The sequence below is a fragment of the Cricetulus griseus genome, chromosome 2 (genome assembly GCF_003668045.3).
Source record: "Cricetulus griseus strain 17A/GY chromosome 2, alternate assembly CriGri-PICRH-1.0, whole genome shotgun sequence".
Taxonomy (NCBI): Eukaryota; Metazoa; Chordata; class Mammalia; order Rodentia; family Cricetidae; genus Cricetulus; species Cricetulus griseus.
The window spans coordinates 364640134-364662001 of NC_048595.1; the positions used below are offsets into that span (position 1 = coordinate 364640134).

General features: G+C 46.1%; 1 pseudogene; it reads left to right on the forward strand.

The window, feature by feature from the left end:
* The first annotated feature begins 60 nt into the window (after positions 1-60).
* LOC100760579 lies at positions 61-15907 on the forward strand (annotated as a pseudogene).
* Positions 15908-21868: the final 5961 nt, after the last annotated feature.

Below are 21868 nucleotides of genomic sequence, written 5' to 3' on the forward strand. Positions count from 1 at the left end.
GTGGCCCACCGCAGCCCTGAGCGCCCCGCCAGTATGCGGGTTTGGGGTGCGCCACGGGCCATGCGGCCGGGCAAGTCGGAAGCAGTGCCAGTGCCCCGTGCGTTTGATGTGCGGGACGAGCCTGGGCATCGCGAGGGCAGGAACCCAGCGGATGCTGTCTATCTGCTTGGGCTGCGCTCGGGCCCGCTACTTCCCTGGCTCGGCGGATGCTGTCTGTCTGCTTGGGCTGCGCTCTGGCCCACTACTACCCGGGCTCCTCTTATTTTGAGCACAAGGGAGCTGACTCCGCTCCTGGTCGATACCACCTTCTCTACGACTGCACCAACGTGAACGGGCCGGAGTGCGTTCTTAGTTCCTTTGGTCAGTGGCGTGAATATGAATAAATGTTTCGTTTCTGGCCATTTTCTGACCGCCTGTCTTATGTGGCCATCACAGACTGTGATTAGAGCTGGTCATTAAGCGGCGTGTGGTGGTGCATTCCTGTAATTCCAGCCAACCTGAATCAAACAAATCAACCCTGTCCCAAAGAGGGGGACAGGGGGTGTTAGGTTAAATGCTACAAGAAAGAAAAACAGTCCTCAGTTTGGAACTCAGTTTTAATGGATCATGGAAGATCCTTCAAGTCCTTGCACTCTTCCCCACTCCATCCCTCTACCATACTGCCAGAGGCATCCAAAACCAAACTATTATCTTTCCTGTCCTTGGTCCTTCCAATCACCTCTGTCTTCGGTCTGTTTTTAAATTGTGCCTCCCAGATGATTTGCCATATCCCATCCTTGTCCCCTTTAGTTGGTTCTTTAAGTGACTCCTAAGCATTTGCGTCCACACATGTATGCACACAAAGTTAAATCTTACAGGGGCTTGCTTTCTCTTTCCTCGATGTAACAACCTTGCTAACCTTTTAGACTCTACTTTGTCATCATAGCCCTCTTCAGGCCTTTGCTCCCAGGCTATCCCATAACCTCACTTGTACCAGCCACAAGGGTGGGGCACTCTCCTGCCCCGGAGCTGTTACACTGACTCTTAGAGCTACTTGGCACGGTCTTGCCCAGACATACACATGCTTCTTCCTACCTACCCCCTTTTCACATTTTCATGACTTCCAAGTGGCTCTGCTTAAATTGCAGGCTTTGTCCTCAACTTCCCCATTTCTTTCCCCAATTTACCAGTCAGGCGACCAGAAAAACAAGCTTGTTCCTTCCCAGTTCTGGAGACCGGGAAGTCTGGTATCAAGATGTCATTAGACGGTACTGTCTCAGAAGGTTGTGCAGTGAGAACCAGCCCCTGCTTCCTACTTTCCTCTAAGTGTCTGCTCCTCTTGGCAGTCCTCAGCACTAACCTGTCTCCATTGTAGCATGGCACTTTCCCTTTTCTTTTCCTAGGAAACCTGCCATGTTGGATCGGGCTCACCCTAACAATGTCAGCATAACCTGAGAACACCTGCAAAGATCTGTTTCCCCAGAAGACCATTCTGGCACCCAGGGCAAGGGCTTCAACACCTTTTGATGCCACCATCTCATACATAATTTATCTGTGTTCCCTCTACTCCATCAAAATAACAGGTCCCCAAGGAGAGGAAGGCTTGTCCTCTTCTCTGATGGACATCAGCTCTAGGACAGTAGCACACAGGGTAAGCCCTCCCATGAGTGTTAGAAGAATGGCCAAAGACTGAAGTCCCCTTGCTGGCTTCCAGGGTCTGCCACTATTTTCCTCTTGGTTTTGTTTTTTTTTTTTTTTTTTTTTTATGGTCTCATGATCCATCTTTACAGTGGCCTTTAGCTAACCCCCCCTCCTTTATTAGTTGATTAGTTTTGTGGTTAGAGCAAAGGTTTTAAATATTAGATCACAAATGTTTTTATGTAAATTAGAAGCCATATCTTTCTTTTGAGATTTACTTTATGTGTATAAATAAGTGTTTGCCTACATGTACTGTAATTGTACTGTGTGTGTGTGTGTGTGTGTGTGTGTGTGTGTGTGTGTGTCTGGTGCCCATGGAAGCCAGAGAAGTGTCCCTTGCCAGATCCCTGGAACTGGAGCTACAGATGACTATGAGCTACCATGTGGGTGTGAGGAACCAACCCAAGTCCTCTACGAGAACAGCAGGTGTTCTCAACTGCTAAGCCATCTCTCCAGCTGCAGAAGCCTTATCTTTCTTGATGCTGAGAGTAAACCAATCTTTGAAACCCTGGGCAGGGAGATGATTCCTTTGTCACCAGCACTTTTTCCACGGGGCTTGAAGAGCTCACACAGTGAAGTCTTAAAATGTAGATCCAGGTTCCCAGGCTGAGCAGCATATCACTGAGCTACTGCTGGGTAGCAAGCTACCCTCAAACCCAATGACAAAGCTACTGCTGGGTAGCAAGTTACCCTCAAACCCAATGACAAAGTAATGTTTAGTGTTTCTCAAAGTCGGCCTACTGAAATCCAACATGGCTGATCTTGCTGTCGTCAACTGGCAGGACAGCCAAAGGTGGGCTTTCCCAGAGTGTCACATTCATGCAGCTGATGTTTGGCTGACAGGCAGCTGGGGCACAAAGCTGTCAACCTCATGTGTTTCCTCATGCAACAAGGTATCCCCACTTATTCTTAGCATAGCTAAACAGGACAAGAAGCAAGCAGACATGGGCAAACTTTGAGCTGGCATGTCATCACTTCTCACCACACTGTGAGCCCACATGACAGATGTTCTATCTATACAAACCAGTGGGTCTGATTATTGTCCTTTTGTCTTAATAGATGATACAGCAATCACACACATGGTATGTGGATACAGGACAGCTAATAATAAGAGCCCCACTGTCTCCCCATGTATCTGTATCATCTATTACTTTTTAAAGATTCATTGATTACTTATGTGTAAGTGGTCCATGCACCTGTGTGCTCCTGGACCTCCACATGTGTGCAGATGTCTGAGGGGCCAGAAGACATTGGAGATCCTAGAACTAGAGTTACAGAGGTAGTGTGCTGCCCAGTGTAGATTCTGGGGACCTAACCCATGTCCTCTGCAAGAGCTGGAAACAGTCTTAACCACTGATCTGTCTCTCCAGCCCCCACCCCCCCACCTTCTTATAAAAACGCAGATCATTGGAGTTAGGACCCATATTGAATCCAGGGTGAGCTCATCTCAAGATGGGCCATCTATAACATCTATAACAACTATTTCCAAACAAGGTCGTGGTCGGAGGCTCTGAGAGTGAACTTTGAGAGGATACTCTCCAACCCACTACAGAGGATTAAACAAGGAGACAAATTCTTTTGCTCTGGTTATAAGGAAGCCCCAAGATAACAGATCCGTGGTGTGGTGGCACAGCACCCTAGCCTGTGCAAGCTGACCTGCCTGTAAGCCCCAGACTTTTGCTGAGGACTGTCCCAATCCAGCCCTCATGTCCATGTGGGGGACATGAAGGAGAAGTATAGGGCATTGTCTTCTTGCGTGTGACCTATTTGTCAAAACAGCAATAATTTTCCAAGAAAAACTGTCTACATTTTTTTCTTAAATTTGTATTGATGAACTGACCATAATTATAGCCACTTTTAACCACCAGAGAGGCTAAGAAATGAGACAAAAACCAATAGAGTCGTGGTTTGTACTGGGCATGAGTAGGGGACAAATGACAAAGGATGGGATCCACTAGCAAAGGGGAAACTAGTTAGGGGAGGGGACCACAAACCCAACGTATGTGTCTTAAGCCTGAAAACCTGTTGTGACCTTTTCCGGCCATCCTTGGAGTAACCCCACCAGGAGAATGCAACCCTCTCATTTCAGGTCCCTAGATGGCCTCCTCCCCAGCTCACTCCAGGGCAGGAATTGTCAGCAGGGCTGATTGTATCTCCACAAGAGGGTACTTTGTTGTAACCAGGAAATTCTGGTCCCTGCATTGTGTTCAGTATGGACAGATGACCTGCACAGCCTCTGTGTGAGAGAGCCCAGAGACTCTCAGTGTAGAAAGTGGAGTTGTGTCCTGAAAACACAGAGGAGGGCTATGGACAGAGAGGGGAGTCAAGAAGAGCTTCCAGGGGAAGCATTCCAGGTGGAGGCCCAGGAAAGGACAATGACGGAAATGTTGGAGCCCACACATACTGACAGGCATGGGACGACTAGGTGTCAAGCTGTGGCACTGAGGAAGCTCCCTTTAAAGGTTTGTTCCTAGGACAATGCAGTCTGACTGTGTTAGAAGAGCCCACTCTGCCTGATTGGCTGGATATTCAGGGAAGGGCTGGGGGAAGGGGTAATGTCCTTTGGCAGAAGTAGGAAGTCAGTGATAGGTGCAGTCTTTAGTGTGGAGACCATTCAAGAGATCATTCGTGAGGGTCAGGAACCAAGGCCACTGTAGGAAATAATCCCAAACTGGAACTGGATGACATATTGGAGAGCTTGTTTCTGTCACAATCCTGTCAGTGTGGGGCCAAGGTGGGCAGGGAGTATAGGCAGGAGGACTTAGCAACTCCCAGACACCCAGGGATTTGAATATCCAGAGATCTGGCTGAAAGAGAAGGGACTTCAACTACACTTTGTTATCTGGGGACCTAGACTGTGGGAAAGGGGGGTTTGTTCCACTCAGTCATTCAGGGAGTGGATGGGGAGGGGGCTCAGCCCTATCCAGTCAGACACGGATCTGAGTGCAACATACAGGGCTCAGCTGAGAGAACAGGTGGACTATCCCTGGACACTGGGCAGCAGTTAAGCATGAGTAAAGCAGTGTTGGTGCCAGCAGTGAGTCCTTTAAGTTTGTAAGCTTCCCTTCTCTTCTCTCGTGCATCTTACCTAAATAAGCAAAGACATGAGGATGGGGCAACTGGACTGCCTAATTATATATAGATCTCTCTCTCTCTCTCCCTCTCTCTCTCTCTCTCTCTCTCTCTCTCTCTCTCTCTCTCTCTCTCTCTCTTACCCTAGCTGCCTTGAGCAAAAACCCTGTCCCTTTAACTGCCAGCAGGATAGCACTTGTGCCATTTTGAACACACCATGGGCACCTTGAGACAGCCGTGAAAGGCTGCATGCCCTGGCTCTCAGAGGCACAGACCCAGACAGGGCTGTCAGTCTGCCCCCAGCCTTGCGGTCACAAGCCTCCTCAGAATGTCCCTACCCTGTAGAGAGGAAACATGTCCCCGACTACAGGGAAGGCTATGATTTGTAGCAAGGCCATGGTTGGTCAAAAGCACAATTCTTCATAACCGTACCTGGTCCAAAACAAATGGCTGGGATTAGTCCAAAGCCCCCCTTTTCAGGCCATGTAAGAAGACTGCTTAGATTCCCAGGGAGTTGTCCGGGAGACCTCCTCCTACTACTTCTCATGGTGTCACAACCTCAGATCCAGTGAAGACTTCCCTTGACTCCTCTGTCCTGCTCCCAGTAGTTCATGCTGAGCTGCTGGCAGCACTGGCAGAGGACAGCAGGGAGAACAGTGATGGGTGAGAAGAGAGGGTGCTGACTGACAGCTGGCCTTGGTGTGTCTCCAGTCAGCTGAAGTGGCCTGGGGCATACCCATAGCAGCCCCCGCCCCCACAAGCCTGAATCTACACAGTGGTAGTACCAGTGTGGCAGTGCTACTGAGGCCCCCCCGGGCATCCCATTGACCCACTGGGATCCCACCTCTTAGAGGAGGAGACCATTGCCCTTGACTGGTCCCAGCTGTGCCCAATACCCAATTCCTGTCTGGCTGCTGGGTGCCTCAGCCGCCCCAGCTGCATCCCTGCTCTGGTATGCTTTCCAGCAGAAACAGTGAGTGAAGTTGAGCCCTGGCAGCAACCACTGACAACTGAAGGATGGCTGAACAGACCAAGAGCAGTCAGGACAGGAGGACGGCAGAAAATAGAAAGACAATGACAGAGTGGGTTATAAACAGCCAGAGCAGAGAGCTTGCGGTCCTGGCTACAAGAAGACCTCCAGAGAACTGTCGAGTCTGCCAAGTCCAAAGGGCTCACACCCAAGGCTGACAGCTCTAACACCGGCCATATCCCAGGCCCAAGGGTCCCACTGCTGAAGTCTTGTGTGGAAATGGTAAGGTCAGAGGCTGCCACTTGTTCCCTGCCAGTTGCTCTAACTGGCTGCTGTCAAATACCAAAGGAAAAGAAAAGGTGCTAGAAGCCAGCATTTGAAAAGTTTCTTTGCTATCCATGACCCCATCCAGGTGAAGGGAAAGAGCTCTCAGCTAGCCCATAGGGAACCGAGGGTGAGGTGGGGGCTCAGTGCCACCCACTCACTCGGATCCAGGCTTCCTCCCAACATGGCCATTTCGTTGGCCCTGAGAAGTCCTGTGCTTCGTGGTGGAGGGCCAGCAGGTGAGGGAGAAGGTCCTGAAGGAGGGTGAATGGCAAGGCCTGGGGTGACCAGGAAATCTCCTGCATCCAGAATGCAGATTTCCCAAAGAATGGCTGGGAATTCCTCTATCTGCGCCCAGGACATAAGCAACCGAGACTGGCAGATGTATAGCGCTGGCTCTGCTGTGAACCGTTGGGAAGCTAAAGTCACAGGATCCAGGATTGTTTCAGTGTGTGGAGGCAGGAGAGAGGGGTGTCAAGAGCTATGTGTTTCTGCTAAAGGGACTGTGACAGAATGGCTCAGACGTGAACATGGGAGCCACCACTGGCACAAGACAGCATGGGTGATGGCAGAAAGCACTATGGAGCAATTGATATTAAACACTGGTGTCTTTGACCTGTGTTCAGTTTATAGGATGCTCATTTTATTTTATTTTATTTGGAACCGCCTAGAATCTATAGTGCAGAAGACAAATAAAAGACAGGGCCATCCATGTTTTTCCATATCTCTTCCACACCCCGTCTCTGTCTCTCCTGGTTGTGGTCTGAAGGGACAACAAGAACTGAGTGCCAGTGTTGCACACCACAGGCCGCCCTTGGACATTTCCTGCGGCCAAATTAGACAAGTTGGCTGTGTTTCCTGTCTGAGGTCACATCTGGGGACAGCCCAGGACCACACCTCACCACCTCAGGTGCCAACAGTCAGTAAGCAGAGGCTCCACCCAGGTAGGAAGCCTAGGTGAGTAAACCCAGCTTGTCCACCCCAGGGAAAATGTGAAGAGCTCCTACGGGAACCAAGACTGTAAGCAGGTCAAACAACTTCTCTTGTTTCAGGGTCTGTGAGCCCAGTTTCCCAACTGCCATCCCCATGCTCGATTGTACAGCCTTGGGCCATCTGGTGAACCTCTGACCTCACAGGCAGTATCTTCAGGAAGGGGTGGATGGACCTGGTCACTTACACTTAGGATTATATGACAGCTAAAGTGATTCACATTGCGGCTGGATTTCAAGAGTGACCATTCACAGAGCCCATCAACAGGCAATTCTCACTCCTCTGGGATTCCATTAAAAAGCTGGGATTTCCTCCAAGCCTTCCAGGCCCCTCTGGGCCTTTTCCTCTCAGTGAGGCAGAAAGACAATACTTAGGCCCACCCCCTGACCCCCACTCTCGGTTCACTCTCTTCCACCAGTTGTACAGAGCTGCTCTTCTTTACTAATTCTCGAGCTGTTCTATATTCTCTGCCTACCCTTTTGGCTGGCCTGGGATTCACTCGCTAACCCAAGCTGGCCTCAGACTTGGGACAGTCTCCTACCTCTGCCTCCCAAGTGTGTTTACAGGTGTGAGCCACCACATCCAGCTGAGTTATTAGCTTTTATCCAAGGGAAGACAGTTCTATGTAGCTAGGTAAGCCTCCAGAGGGAAGCCACCTTGAGCACTTGTGTCTGACTAGGCTTCTTCACCCTGCCATACCAGATTAGGCCTGGAGAATTCTGAGCCAGGCAGTTGGGTTGAATCTCTAAGGCCTTCTCTAGAGGGTCATCCAGTATACTCCATGGACAGGAACAGGCTGGGGACCATGCCAAGCCCTGGGAAGAACTCTGTGGTGTGGCAGTGAGGACAACTAGCCACAGTCCTCATACATCCTGAAGAGGGCTACCAAGTCTCTTGGAAGAGTTGGGCAGAGAGTAGTTTCTGGGATATGGATTTAGCAATGGCTGGAGGTCCTGTTTTCCTGATTTGGGGGACACCAGGGAGATCAGGAAATGCTCCCTGTGGAAGAGCAAGAAATGCCCCCTATGTGGGAGGCACCTTGAGCTAGTTGACATGATGGCTGGCATTGAGCACAGTTGCCTGGCCAGGCCTGGCCAAGGAGCACATGCAGGAAGACTTGCAGTTAGTGGGTGGCACTGAGTGAGCCACACGCTTAAGTGGGTGTGGACCAGGGGAGCAATGAGAGAGGACAAAGGGGTTTGGGGGCTTGCCCATTTGTCTTCAGGAATTAGCTGTATGTCATTTCAACCCCCTGAAGTTTCTGAGTAGGTTGAAGTCATGTGTTATAAGTTCTCAAGGTTCTATTCAGTAAAATATGTGGCTCTTACTACACTGGGGAACTGGCTCAGCCCCACAAAGGCCTAAAAATAGCAAGTTTACAGACCTGCAGATTCTTTCCTTGTGACAGCAAGGCCTGGCAAGCCTGCTGGCTGCCCGGAAGGCACCCCCCCCAACCCCAGCTCCAGACACAGACAGACCAAGGCTGGGCTCAAAGCCTTGCCTGCCGGGACGTTCCAAGGGATACCACATGCCACAAAAGCTTGGCCATGACTAGCACTCGGCTGGTCCAGGCGTGGGCTGCCTGTTGCTGGCAAGGCTTCTTTCTTCTGGATTGGTCTTCAGAACTTCACCTACTCTTTTAACCTTCGTCATCGGATTGATGGTGGCCAGAGCCCAAACTCCACCAAGGACAGCAGGTGAGAGAATAGACAGCAAGCTGATTGAACATGTGTGCTGACCCACCTCACAGGATCCCAGTTTTGAAGAACAGTCAGTTTTATTCCTTTCAGAGCCTCCCTCATAGTCACTCATTGGGAAAATGTCATCTTACCCGCAGCAGAGAAATGACACTTAGGCAAACATCCAAGAGAGGATAGTGGTATCTGCTGCTGACACTCCTATGCCTTGAGTGGTCAGAGTCCAGTCTAGGTTTGAGAAGCACCAGCACCTTCAGGAGTATGGTGAGCCCACAGAGGAGCTCTGGGCCTTGCCTGGATATGGGCGCTGGTCTGCAGCAATATTCTAATATCTTGGTAATCCAGGCCGGTGGCCAGGAAAGACAAATCCAAAAAAGGACAGGGGTTGGATCTGGCAACCAGGGGCTTTCCACCAACCCCTCTTACACACACACACACACACACACACACAGAGAGAGAGAGAGAGAGAGAGAGAGAGAGAGAGAGAGACCAGGACTAGGATATGGGCTGTCACAGGAGTTGTTCCTCTCCTTTCTGGAGGGTGGTCAGTGTGTTTGATGGAGCACAAGGGATGAACTGAAACCCCTGTCCTATGTTACTAAGGTTCTCTGAATATGAATGTTTTCATCGATCGGCCTTTGCTCATTTCTGCTATAAAGAGCAACAATTCCCAGGTCTTGGTGGATGATCAGAAAAACATGACACAGGATGCTGGCTCTTCACTCTGCTTCCACTCCACACATTCCCATTCAGTATCAGAGGCTGGATTATAGCAGCCTTCCTTAGTCTCATGACTATAGTGGTCAGGTAAAGGCCCTGCTGATACCACAGGGATGTGGTGATGTCACCTCAAATCACATCTCATGCATGGGTGGCACCTGCCTCAGAGAAGCACAGTGAACCTCATGATGTGGGGTGGGGTGTGCATGCGATTCTCTGGCAGAGATCAAGAAGGGGCAGCAGGAAGCTCTGTCCGTGAGGGAAAGAACCTCCACAAGTACTGTGTCCCTGTGGCTGGCTGTCTCTCCGCTGACCTAATCCACATATAGTGCTCCAAGTTGGTGCTGGACTGATCTTTCTTGCCTCCATCTGCCTAACTTTAAAAACAGCCATGAACAAGTCTGTGGCTTTTTTTTTTTTCTTTTTATCATAAAAGCACACAAAACTCATGGATGTTCTGACCCCAAGTTGTTGTTTGGAAATGGGGAGGGGAGGGAGAAGACTCAAATATCTCACCTTGTCTTTGTGGGTGATTATCTGATCTTAGATAAATTCATCTGCCTGTTACTCATTATTCAGGCAACAAATCCACCATGTGGCAAGTGCTGGATAGCCAGCAAGGGAGGGCAGGAATCCAGCGCCCAGGCATTTTCCATCAGAAGGGACAGATGAGGACTCACCCTGATACCCGGAGTGGTCTCCAACACCACGCCTGTGCCTGTGGGCTCATACAAGGCAAATCCTTCAGTGCATCCTGCTCAAGGCCGTGCTGAGTCTCCGCACTGCCTACAGTGTGGGCAGTGAAAAGACTGTGAGCCAAGTCAGGGACAGGGACACCAGGTTGTCATCAAATTCTCTGTATCGAGAGTTTCTGAAGAAGAAAAGTAGAGAAGTCCCCTGTTGGCACCGATTGTCGTCAGCACCACGTGAGAACACTGCATCCTTCCTCACTGTCTGTGGTCCAGCATCTGACTACAGCCCTTTCTAGAATGTCTTTGTTCAGATTCACCCTCTCCTCCTTCTCGGATCCCTCTCCAGCATGTGGACTTGCCATCCATCACCTCTCTGGGTACATCGCCATGCCCACCTGAGCCCCTCAGCCCCATGGCTGTATCCTGCTTCCACACTGTAGGATATGAGTGTTGGCCTTCCTGTTTGTGAGCAGCTCATTTCCTTTGGCCCCACTCAAAGTAATGCCTGCCTAGCTATCCATTGGGAAGCCATGCTTTCTGTCCTTGGTCCTGACAGTTAGCTTTCTTTGAGCTTACTCACTTCCATTTCTACACTGGTTGCCTGTACCTGAGGACAGCAGCGAGAGCTCTTGCCAAAACTGCCCTTGCACGTTCAGACTCAAACAAGAGCCTGGAGGAGCTACCCAAGCATCACTGTTGACTATGGTCTGCAGTTCCACATCTAGAAAACCTAGGATAAATCCTGCAGGTTGATTCACTGGTTAGAAAGTCATGATTATGGAAGGATGGAAGATTACAGTCAACTTTTAATTCCCTTCTTAGACACTTAGCATGAACCTCTCTTTGTCTGACCTAGCCTCTATGCCTATCAGGTAACACTTGGGCATGTTTTAAACCTTTGAAGATTGCTACCTTCCACCAACGCAAACACAAAGAATGGATATCAAAGATAACATCTGAAGAGTGTAAAAGAAATGTCCGAATTTGCTGTGATCTGTAGTCATGTCGGAACCATTTATCTAGTGAATGTGCTAATTACGGTTTTCTCTTGCTCTGTGGCTATAGTCATTCACGTAAACTCTTCCACAAAAGGACATGTCATTCAGAGCCACCAAAAGCCATCTTCCTAGGCTGGTCCCTCGTATTTGACATAGAACAAACAGCCTCCTTTGGAGCAGGAGCCATGTGTTGTGTCAACCGAACGAATGAACTAGCATCTCAGATCTTCCCTATCTGGCTCTCCAGCTCCAGAGCAGCCATGTTAAAGCCACCCACCCACTCACTGGAGTCTGGAATTTAGTAGCATAAGATACTCACAACCATTCCACCATGCAAAGGAATGCCCCCTCACCTCTGCCATGGCTTCCTCAGTACAGCCCAAGCCTTCTAGAACCAGGTCCATCTGAAAACCCTTCATAAGGGTCTCCTCGTTACATGTCCCTAAAGCCATGGAGACAGAGATGCGTGGTCACCATGACAGCTACTGAGACGATTTGAAAATGAGTGCTAGGACTCCAGCTGCTGCCTTAATCATATTAGCTTATTCTTTTATTGCCTAAAACAAATGCCCTAAGTCATAAATGCAATAGTTGTGTTGCACCTTCTTACTGAATATCCCACATGAACCTCCAGGCTTGGTCATAGCAGGAGCCTTGCCTTTGGGAATCTGAGACCTTCCTTAGCCCCACCTCTGGGGCCTGTACTCAATTAACACAGGTTCCTAGGATTCGGATTTGCCCATGTGCTCCTCTTTGTCTTTGTCATTCATGTGGAGGCAGGGAACAGGGTCCTCTTAGGATTGCAACAGGCACCCCATCAAATTGTCCCAGAGCAGAAAGTTCCCTAGCAGCCATTAGGTTTTAGAGAAAAACTAGGAGAAAGCCCTAAAGTAGAGCAAGAGAGGTAATTTGGAAAGGCTGAAAACCTTTCAAGTCCTTAGCTATTGAATGCATACCCACTGGAGGCAAGGCTGGCAGGCCCTGAACCAACCCACCGTGAAGCAGAAGCCAGCCTGGAAGAGGAGCAGGTGTTTACACACAGCTGAAATGATGATCCGGGTAGTAAGTGCAAATCAGCAGGCAGAACTGGGTTGCTTATGAAGAAAACCAAACCCATGTGTTTCAGGCTTTCAAAGAAACAGCAAAAAGATGCATTTCATTTATGTTGTTTCCAGTTCCATCTGCAAAACCATGTAAAATTCAGTTGCTTCTTTTGCAGCAGAACATGTGCATTTCAACAACAGTGTGTTTGTTGATAGGTTGTTTTTATCATCAAATTACAGAGAGTAACTTCGTCTGAGTTGTTTTTCTTTCTTTGTCTCCATAGAAGCTATTTCTTTTCAGGAAATGCTCTTAGCATATTTCAGAGATGCGGGTCCTGGCACATGTCTTCCAGAAGGCACAGGCAGTGGCAGGGAGCAGAGAGCCACCCTCACCACTCTCTCTACAGAGGAACTCGTGAGCCTGGAGTGCTGGAGGAAATGAATGCCCAAATGTTGTGACAAGCTAGTAGTTAGTGAAGGCTTGATGAGTGACAGCCTAAACAACAAAGGACAAATCCTGGGGTGGCTCTCAAATTATTTCAAGGGAGAGAGAAAGACCATTTGGAAAGCATGGAATCTGCAAGGCCCCAGGAGAGGAGCATCCAGAATGCAAGATTTGAGAATAACTTCAAGTGAATGTCGCCAACATTAGCACATTATTTATAACCTACTGGTTAATATTTTTAAAAAACTGGACAGGATTGAATTTGAGTTGCAACTGCTTAGGACCTAAACTCTGTTTATGTCTGAAACCCAGTGTAATTCCATGGGAGAAAAATAAAAACTACAGTCAACTTGAGCCTATTTCTAGGGGATTGTTTTATGATTTTGCTTGGCTTTGCTAGAGAATTGAGGATAAATGTGCATATGGTTCTCAGCCTGTGGGTATGAAATGTAAAGGTTTTGTGGATTAGAAGTGTCAAATTAAATGGTAGCAAAGACACATGCTCTAAAGGCAAGTTTGGTTTATTGGTGAGGTCTGTTGCAGTGTGACCAGGCTCCTTTGCGGCTTGTATTATCCAGAGGTCGAGTCAAGAAGAGGTTTTTCGAGAAAAAAAAAATGAGGATGGTAGAAGACACTTTGAAACAATCACTCGTGATTGCAAGGATAAGTCGCAAGGGTGGCGCCCCTCCACGGTGGAGCAGCCAGTTTGTGGGCGAGCATCTTTGCAGAAGTGTTTTCTGGGTAAGGCGTGGGGCTGTCTGCAAGGCTCTGCACATGTTTTCTGTGTAAGGCGTGGGGCCCTCTGCAAGGCTCTGCATGTGTTTTCTGGGTAGGGTGTGGGGCAGTCTGCAAGGCTCTGCCTGAGGCAAAGTGGTGCAATGGTTAACTGTCAGACAACCAAGAGCCTGCTTCCACAAGCCCCCAGCTTCATTTGCTTCCTGTTTGGGTCCACAGGAGTGATCCGTTTTGATGCTGACAGCTCTCTAGTGTTCTAAAATGGAAGATTGACCTAAGGGGTGGGAGTTGCAGGGAGAAGGCTGTCCGTGGAACACCTCCGCTGATTCTCAGCCATACACGTAGCGTCTCCTCACCTGTTGAGTACACATGTTCATTCCCAACGTCAGCTTTTGTGCCTTGCATTTAAAACTTCGATGCATTTAGATTTGACCTGTATGGAAAACGTGGAAACATAAGGAAAACAAGGTGGAAGACGTGGGGAAGTGTTATTTTTTTGACTACTTTGTCCTGACATTTCTGTTGGGACTGAGGTTGTGATAGTGAATTCTGCTGATCATGGGAGTGGGGCTATAAGGTTTCTGTTCTGCCCCAGTGACTTGTTTATTCACTTCCTGACCAGAAAAATACATTTTAACTCAGTCTATTATGTTTACTAACTGAAAAAAAACAAAAAACAAAATTGAGCATTATCTTTTAAATCCTTGCAGGTGTGTCATTCCAGAGAGAACACACAATTAATATAATTAAATTTTATATCAACAAATTAAGTACAAAAACAAAATTCCAGTAGTTTTATAAATTAAAATATTTTTGACGGCATGACATTTTAGTATCTATCACTTCATTTTTTTTTAACTTTAACCGAATATCTAAGAATTAATATAAGTCTACTACAGGTATGAACATTGTCTTCACTCGTTCAAAAACCGTCTTGCAATAGTGCCAATTACTTCACAGTGACTGAACATTCCCCTTAATGTATGGCTAATTCTTCTGATTGAAAATATGTAGGCTTTCGGCGGGTCGACATGGGCACACTGCAGAAGAGTGTTACTGGACAAGCATTGTGATTATTTTGTCTCCTACAGCTTAAAAAAAGATGATTATGAATACTGCGTATCTGAGCATTTGAAAATTAGCTGTATTGATGGGGCCCTGACCATGACGATCTAATGGACAGCTTCATTGCATGAACAGAGAAGAAATACTGATATTTGTCAAGTCATGCCAACATGAGTGTTGAGGAACACAGGCTAGCATTGGACGTGAGCCACATCTTCTATACACACTTAGTGCTGTCCAACTCTTTAGCTTTAATGCCACCTGCGTAAATAAAGTTGGGCGAATGTCTGAAGTACACAGGAAGGAAACCATTCTTTTGCTGGAGACATCTGGGGAGAGAGTGACACAAGATTCTCATTTTCTCATTGCTCTCTTAGGCAAGCTTAAAACCGTGGACATGGGAAAGGCAACTGAATTTGCTTTGTCCTATATGACGTGGATGATGGATTTGAGTGTAGACCGGGCTCTGAATCTCATACTGGGCAGATCTATTATTGCAATAACCACCAGTCAGTTGCATCAGACGAATTCTGACTTACTTGGTAGGTGGCTTTGTGAATGATGATTGCCTCAGGTGGACTCAATGGAAGACCAGAGAAGTGACCAGCTGCATCCTGTTTGTGGTGGGGTTTGTACTCATCATGTGACTGATATGTAAATAAAATAAACACCTATATTGTATTTAGATCTTCAAGAAAAAAGAAAACATGTAGCTTTCTTATTAGTTTCTGAGTGTTTGATTAGTTACCAGACATTAATCTGGAATTCATTACTAAGTAGTTTTAATGGATTGATTCCTGTGTTCTCTTCAGGTGGATAATGAACCACTCTGCTTCTTGTCACATACAGTGCTATGTTGTTTTTTTTTTTTTTAAATCTAATACTATCATCTAAAGTCTTTAAATCAGCGATGAATCTACTAGTCATGCTAGACACTTTCTCCTCTTGATTTGAATGGAAATACTCCATTTTGTCATTGTTGAATAAACTTCATTGCTTTCTACCAAGCTATTTGATTAAGAAAATGGCATCGTTGGCCCTGTTCTAGAAGCTTTTCTAAAATACAGAAATGAGTATCAGATATTTTTTCATGTCTATTGACATGTCTTACATTCTTTTATTCTTGACCTCTTCATTGATTCAAGAATCATAGAACAGGTCCAGCAACATGGCTTAATGGGTAAAGCCATTCATTACTCATTTCACTGTAGGTCCTCATAAGTGATCACTAATAATAACACTGTGATGGAGCTAATAAGGCTCTCTAAGTCTTCTCTGCCAATGAAACTAGTCCATCTTCCATTCAGCCAGATTGTTAAAATAAGGGCCAAAAGTCAGCCACATTCTTTGCCAAAATAGCCGTGTTCTCCAGCTCAATGGCTAATACGTTTCCCTCTGAGAGCTTAAGGTGTGTCTCTGTAGTGCACCTTACTCTCAGTACAATTGCCTCCCAAGCTCCCATTAGGATGACCCATTAAGATCTACTAACAGCTTCCAACCATTTTCCTAGTCCAAAGTCCTAAGATCTTCCAAGTTCCTCCAAAAAACAGCATGGTCAGGCCTGTCACACCAACGCCCTGCTCCTGGGACCAACTCCTGTCTTAGTTACTTTCCTATTGCCATGAATGTTAGAGTTTCTATTGCTGTGAAGAGACACCATGACCATGGCGATATTTAACTGAGGTGGTGGCTCACAGTTCCAGATGTTTAGTCCATTCTTATCCTGGTGGGAAGCGTGACAGCATGCAGACAGGCATGATGCTGGAGAAGCTGCTACGTGTTGATTGAAATCGACAGGAAGTGGTCTGAGTGTCACACTGAGGGAAGCTTGAGCAAAAGAGACCTCAAAGCCAACCTCACAGTGACACACTTCCTCCAACAAAGCCACACCAACTTCAACAAGGCCATAATCTTAATAGTGCCACTCCCTTTGGGGGCCATTTTCTTCCAAACCACCACACCATTACAAAACATCATGACTTGTAAAAGAAAATGTTTAATTTGGGGCTCACTATTGCAGAGGGGTAGCATTCATGACCATCATGGTGGGGAGCATAGCAGCGGGCAGACAGGCATGTTGCTGAAGCAGTAGCTGTGAGCTTACATGCTGTTCCTCAAGTAGAAGGCAGAGAGAACTAGCTGGGAATATCTTGGGTTTTTGAAACCTCAAATCCTAATCCCATTGACACACTTTCTCCAACAAAACCACACCTCCTGATCCTGTAGGGAGACACTGTAGCCCTGCCTCCTAGTAGCCCCTACAGGTGTGCCTGGCCACGCCCATGAGGGCATGGTCAGGGGGTCGAAGATGACTCGGGGGCAATTCTTAAGGGGCTGCAGACACATGGAGACCCCTTCCCTTCTCTCTGGACTCGCTAGCTTGCAGCCTCTGGGCACACTCTGGCTTGCATTTGGCTGGTGTTTATCTGAATAAAGAAATCTTAGCATTACGGCCTACAATCATCTTTGAGCACGCAATATAATCCTTCCCAAAAAGCTCCACCAACTGGAGCCCAAGCATTCAAATATATGAGGCCATGCAGGGGGCATTCTCATTCAGACCTCCACAATTTCTGTAAATGAACAATAAAGGGGGAGAGTGTGAATATTAAAATGTCTAACTCTAAATGGGTCACAGAGCAAAATTAAAGTCATGAATCTGGAAAAGGGACTAGTGTGCGTGTGTGTGATAGAGAGTGAGAGAGAGAGAGAGAGAAAGAGACAGAGAGAGAGAAAGAGATAGGGAGATGTGGAAGATGAGAGGGTCTGGGGAAATAATAAATAGAATGCATTATGCACATGTATAAAATTGTCGAAGTATGGCCTTAATAAAAACATTGAAATTAGCATAAAACAAAACACCTAGAGATAGGTGTATCAAAATGTGTACCATGAGCTGGAGAGATGGTTGAAAATGCACACTGCTCTTACAGAAGAGAAGAGTTTGGCTTCCAGGGCCCAAGTCAGGCCTCCTGGACACCTGCACTCACTTTCACATACACATAATTAAAAATAAACTTTAAAAAATATGTACAAGGCCTCAGCTCTACACAGAGGACTGCAGGCAGTTAAGGAAGAGTGAGAGGAGAAGAAATAATCTTCCCCAGGGAAGCACAACAGCAATTGGTTAACCCAATGCCAAATGGTCAGCCCTGAAAACATACATGCAAGTGACACTGTACAGATGGGCAGGTTTTACTTATGTATTTAGGAACATATATGCATGGACATGTATGTATGTAAAAGCAATTAGTTAAAAGAAAAAGAGGCCATGAATTTGAAAGAGCACAAGAAGTATGTGGGAGATTCTTCAGGAAGGAAAGGGAAGGGGAAATGATATATTAATCTAACAAAATGAAGAGTGGGTATCTGAATGTCATTTCTGCTGTCATTGCACGACACTCACACAAAAACCACTTAAGATAAAAATGCTTATGTCAGCTCAGAGAGTCCCAGGATGTCCTCTGTAGTAGGGAAGCCACAGGGCAGGAACTTGAAGAAGATGCCACACCAAGAAGCAGACGGCTATAAATGAATGCATGCCTCTGCTGTTTGCTCTCCCTCCCTTCTTAAAAAAGCCAGGATCCCCTGCCCAGGGAGTGAACACCCTCACTGGGTAGTTCTTCACAGTAATCAAGGCACTCACCTGTAGACATGTCCAGGGCCAACCTGATCTAGACAGTTCCTCTGTGAAACATCCTTCACAGGTGACTCTTGATGGTGCTGAGTTCACAGTTAAAGCTAACCATAGCTGGGCTGGAGAGATGGCTCAGGAGTACTGCCCATTCTTCCAGAGGCCCTGAGTTCAATTTCCAGCAACCACATGGTGGCTACCAACCATCTGTAATGTAGTCTGGTGCCCTCTTCTGGACTGCAGGGATACATGCAGGCAGAACACTGTATACATAATAAATAAATGAATAAATCTTTTTTTAAAAAAAAAAGCTAACCATAGCAATGTGTGTGATTTTACTTTGAGAAAGGTAACCAGGAGAGGTGTATCACCTTTATGGATTAGAAAAAGCATCATTTCTCCAACTAATTTGTGGGTTCAACTGAATCCTAAGTAAAACCCCATCATGATTATTGTTTCAGAAACTGATGAGCTGATTCTAAAATATGCATGGAAATGCAAAAACACTAAACTGACAAAGAGGACTTAGGTGATGAGAACAGAGATGGGGAGCTTTGGTCTCTCACACCATCAGCCTTTTAGAGTCAGATTTTGGGGGGATATTTACCTTGTAGGTAGCACATGTGGGTTTTGTGCACCATGCACATCACACCATTTTAAAAAACACCAGTTGATAAACTGCTGTTTTTAAATTCCTGTTCTTTGAATTTCTTCTATTCTTTCCTTTTCCTTTTATTTTTCTTCTTGTTGGTACAGTTGTGACACTTTATATATCCTCTCTCCTTTCGAAGCTAGTGCCTTGGATTTTAATTCTAGAAATGATTGTATTAGTATTTTAATTAATTATTAGCTTATTTATGGATTAGGAATACATGCATGCAATACCTAATGAGACCAGAAGGGGGCAGAAGACACTTGGTCATGGGTGCTGGGAATGGAACTCCAGTCCCCTGCAAGACCAATATGCGCTCTTAACCACGGAGCCATCTCTCTCTTCAGCCCCTATATTGATATTTTCCTATTCGAATCAGAGCTAGTCATGTCAAGTTTGCTGGCTTCTTTTGATTCCACCAATGGCCCATCCCCCCACAACCTTGATAAACACCTGCACATGCACCCAAGGATTTTAGTCCTGTCTCTGTTCACTTACTTCTCCATGTTTCTGGTTAACCTGACATCTCGTACAAACCAACCTAATTTTACTGGATCTTAATCACGAGGCTGAGAATAAATAATTTTTGTAAAGTACAGATCTTTTTGAGAATAAATTAATTGTATTTCTGTGAGCCTGTGAATCTGTGGTGTGTGTACATACGTGGGTGGGGGTGCATACCAGTGAACACGCACAGAGGCCAGAGAAGGCTACCAGGTATTCCTCTCTATCACCCCATACCTCATTCTGGACCACTCAGCTCCCCAATCACAACAGAAACTTTTTATTAGTTTTGAATGCTCACCTTAGCTTAGGTCTCTTCTGGGTAGCTCTTTTAGCTTAAATTAACCTGTTTCTTTTTTATCTACCTACTTCTCTCACTTTGTATATCTTACTTTCACTCTTTCTATGTGTGTGTCTGGCTGGCGTCTGCCTGGCTTCTTACCCCAGGCTTGTCCCTCGTTCTCTCCTACTGTTTCTCTGCTTCCTCTTTTTTTTCTTTCTCTTGAGCTTATAGTTCTCCTCCTGTTTATTCTCTCTTCCTGGGAGCCCCACTTATCCTTTCTCCTGCCTAACTACTGACAATTTAGCTTTTTATTAGACCAATCAGGTGCCTTAGGCAGGCAAGGTGAGACAGATGTAACACATGCTTACATAATTAAACACGCATCCTTATATCATTAAACTAATGCGGCATCAATAAAAGTAACACACCTTTACACAATTGAAGCAATATTCTGCAGCATAAACAAATGTAACACACCTTTTCCTATTTAAAATAATATTACATAACTTTATTCCCTTGAGACAAAGTCTCTCAATGAAGCTGGAAATAGGTTGGCAGTCAACGAGTTCCCCATGATCCTCCTGTCTCTGCTCCCATAGCGCTGGGATCACAAACATATACATAGTGATAGCTGGCTTTTTACAAGGGTGTTGGGGATTTGAACTCGGTCAGGTCCTCATGCTTGCTCGGTAAGTAATTTCCCCCTAGCCCAATCCTTTGCATTTTAACATTCTTCTGCCTACTAGTGTTCTCTGTGTCTTTAGCATTCTCAAGCACCAGCTTTTCATTTATTTCTGTGCTATTTGGAGCCCATCTCTATGTCTGTCATGCCAATGTTTTAATTAAAAAAAAAAAAAACAAGTATTCACTACACATAGACAAAGCTGGTGATAACTGGTTTGGCCACATCTGCAGACTGAAGGTTGAATAAATTTAAAATGCTGTGATGGAAAAAATGTGTAATAACAAAGTAGTGACATAGAAAGTGCTTTGGTATCTTTTGGAATAAAACCACATATATGTTGAATCAATAGGCAAAGGGATGAAAAGGATTGCTGTATACTCCCATGGCAGCTTGCAGATGACCCTCCTCAGTGGGGAAATGACAGAGGACAAAGCTCCTTGTCTTTGGTAATCATGGGAAGGGCTCGCCTGTACTGGAATGAGAGTGGGTGGCAGCTGAAGAAACAGCACGGTGCTGACATTGTAGAGGTGTGGCCACCTGATGCTATGGCACTACTTCTGCTAGTGAAATGAATCAACGTGAAGGTGTTGAAAACTGGAAGACATGACAAGTTCACCCCATGCAAAGGAATTCTCCGGACTCCCTTTTAAAAGGCAGTGCTGTCAATGTCAAGTCAGTTCAAACTCCAGCATGAACAGAAGAGAGGATCTGAAGGCCCCGCCATTAGCTGTGGAGCTGTCGGCAGTTGTTAGCTGCAGAGAGTGATGGCTCTTTGAAGGTATGGCCCCTGCTAGGTGACCATGCCCCCGTGGATGACATCACACCCATTTATAGATAGGCAGCACCAACTGGACACAGTGGGTTATTAAAAGTAATTAATTAAAGAGGCCATGGCGTTGGGAGGGGAAACTGTTAGAAGGATCTGGAGGCCATTAGAATGGGGAGTGAGGGGTGATGTGGAATTTTAGGTTAAGATGTGTTACATTCGTTTGCCCTGGAATGTTTGTTTAATGATACAAAGATGTGTTGCATTCTTTTATGTTGCATTTGTTTAACTCTGTAAAGCTGTTACTTTGTCTTCTTAAAACACCTGATTGGTCTAATAAAGAGCTGAACATCCAATAGCTAGGCAGGAGAGGGATAGGCAAGGCTGCTAGGAAGAGAGAATAAACAGGAGGAGAAATCTAGGCTTGAGAGGGATGAGGAGGATAAAGAGGAGGAGAGGAGGATGCCAGGGGCCAACTACACAGTCACACAGCCAACTACAGAGTAAGAAGAAAAGAAAGATATATAGAATAAAGAAAAGTAAAAGGCCCAGAGGCAAAACATAGTTAAAGAGAAATGGGATGTTTTAATTTAGAAAAGCTGGCTAGAAACAAGCCAAGCTAAGGCCTGGCATTCCTGAGTAAGAACAAGTCTCGGTGTATTTATTTGGGAGCTGGGTGGTGGATGCCCAAAGAGTAAAATAATAAAATAAAATAAATAAACAAAAAACAACTACAGGGTGGATATCATCAAAATACATTGTACACACAAATGAAATTTTCAAAGAATATATGAAAATATTTTAAGTGTTGCTATGCTAAGGATTGAACAATTTCCAAACATCATAAAACAAGCAACTTTGCATGATTCCATTAGGCCAGAGAAAGAAATACACACACGGGCACGTACACCTGCTA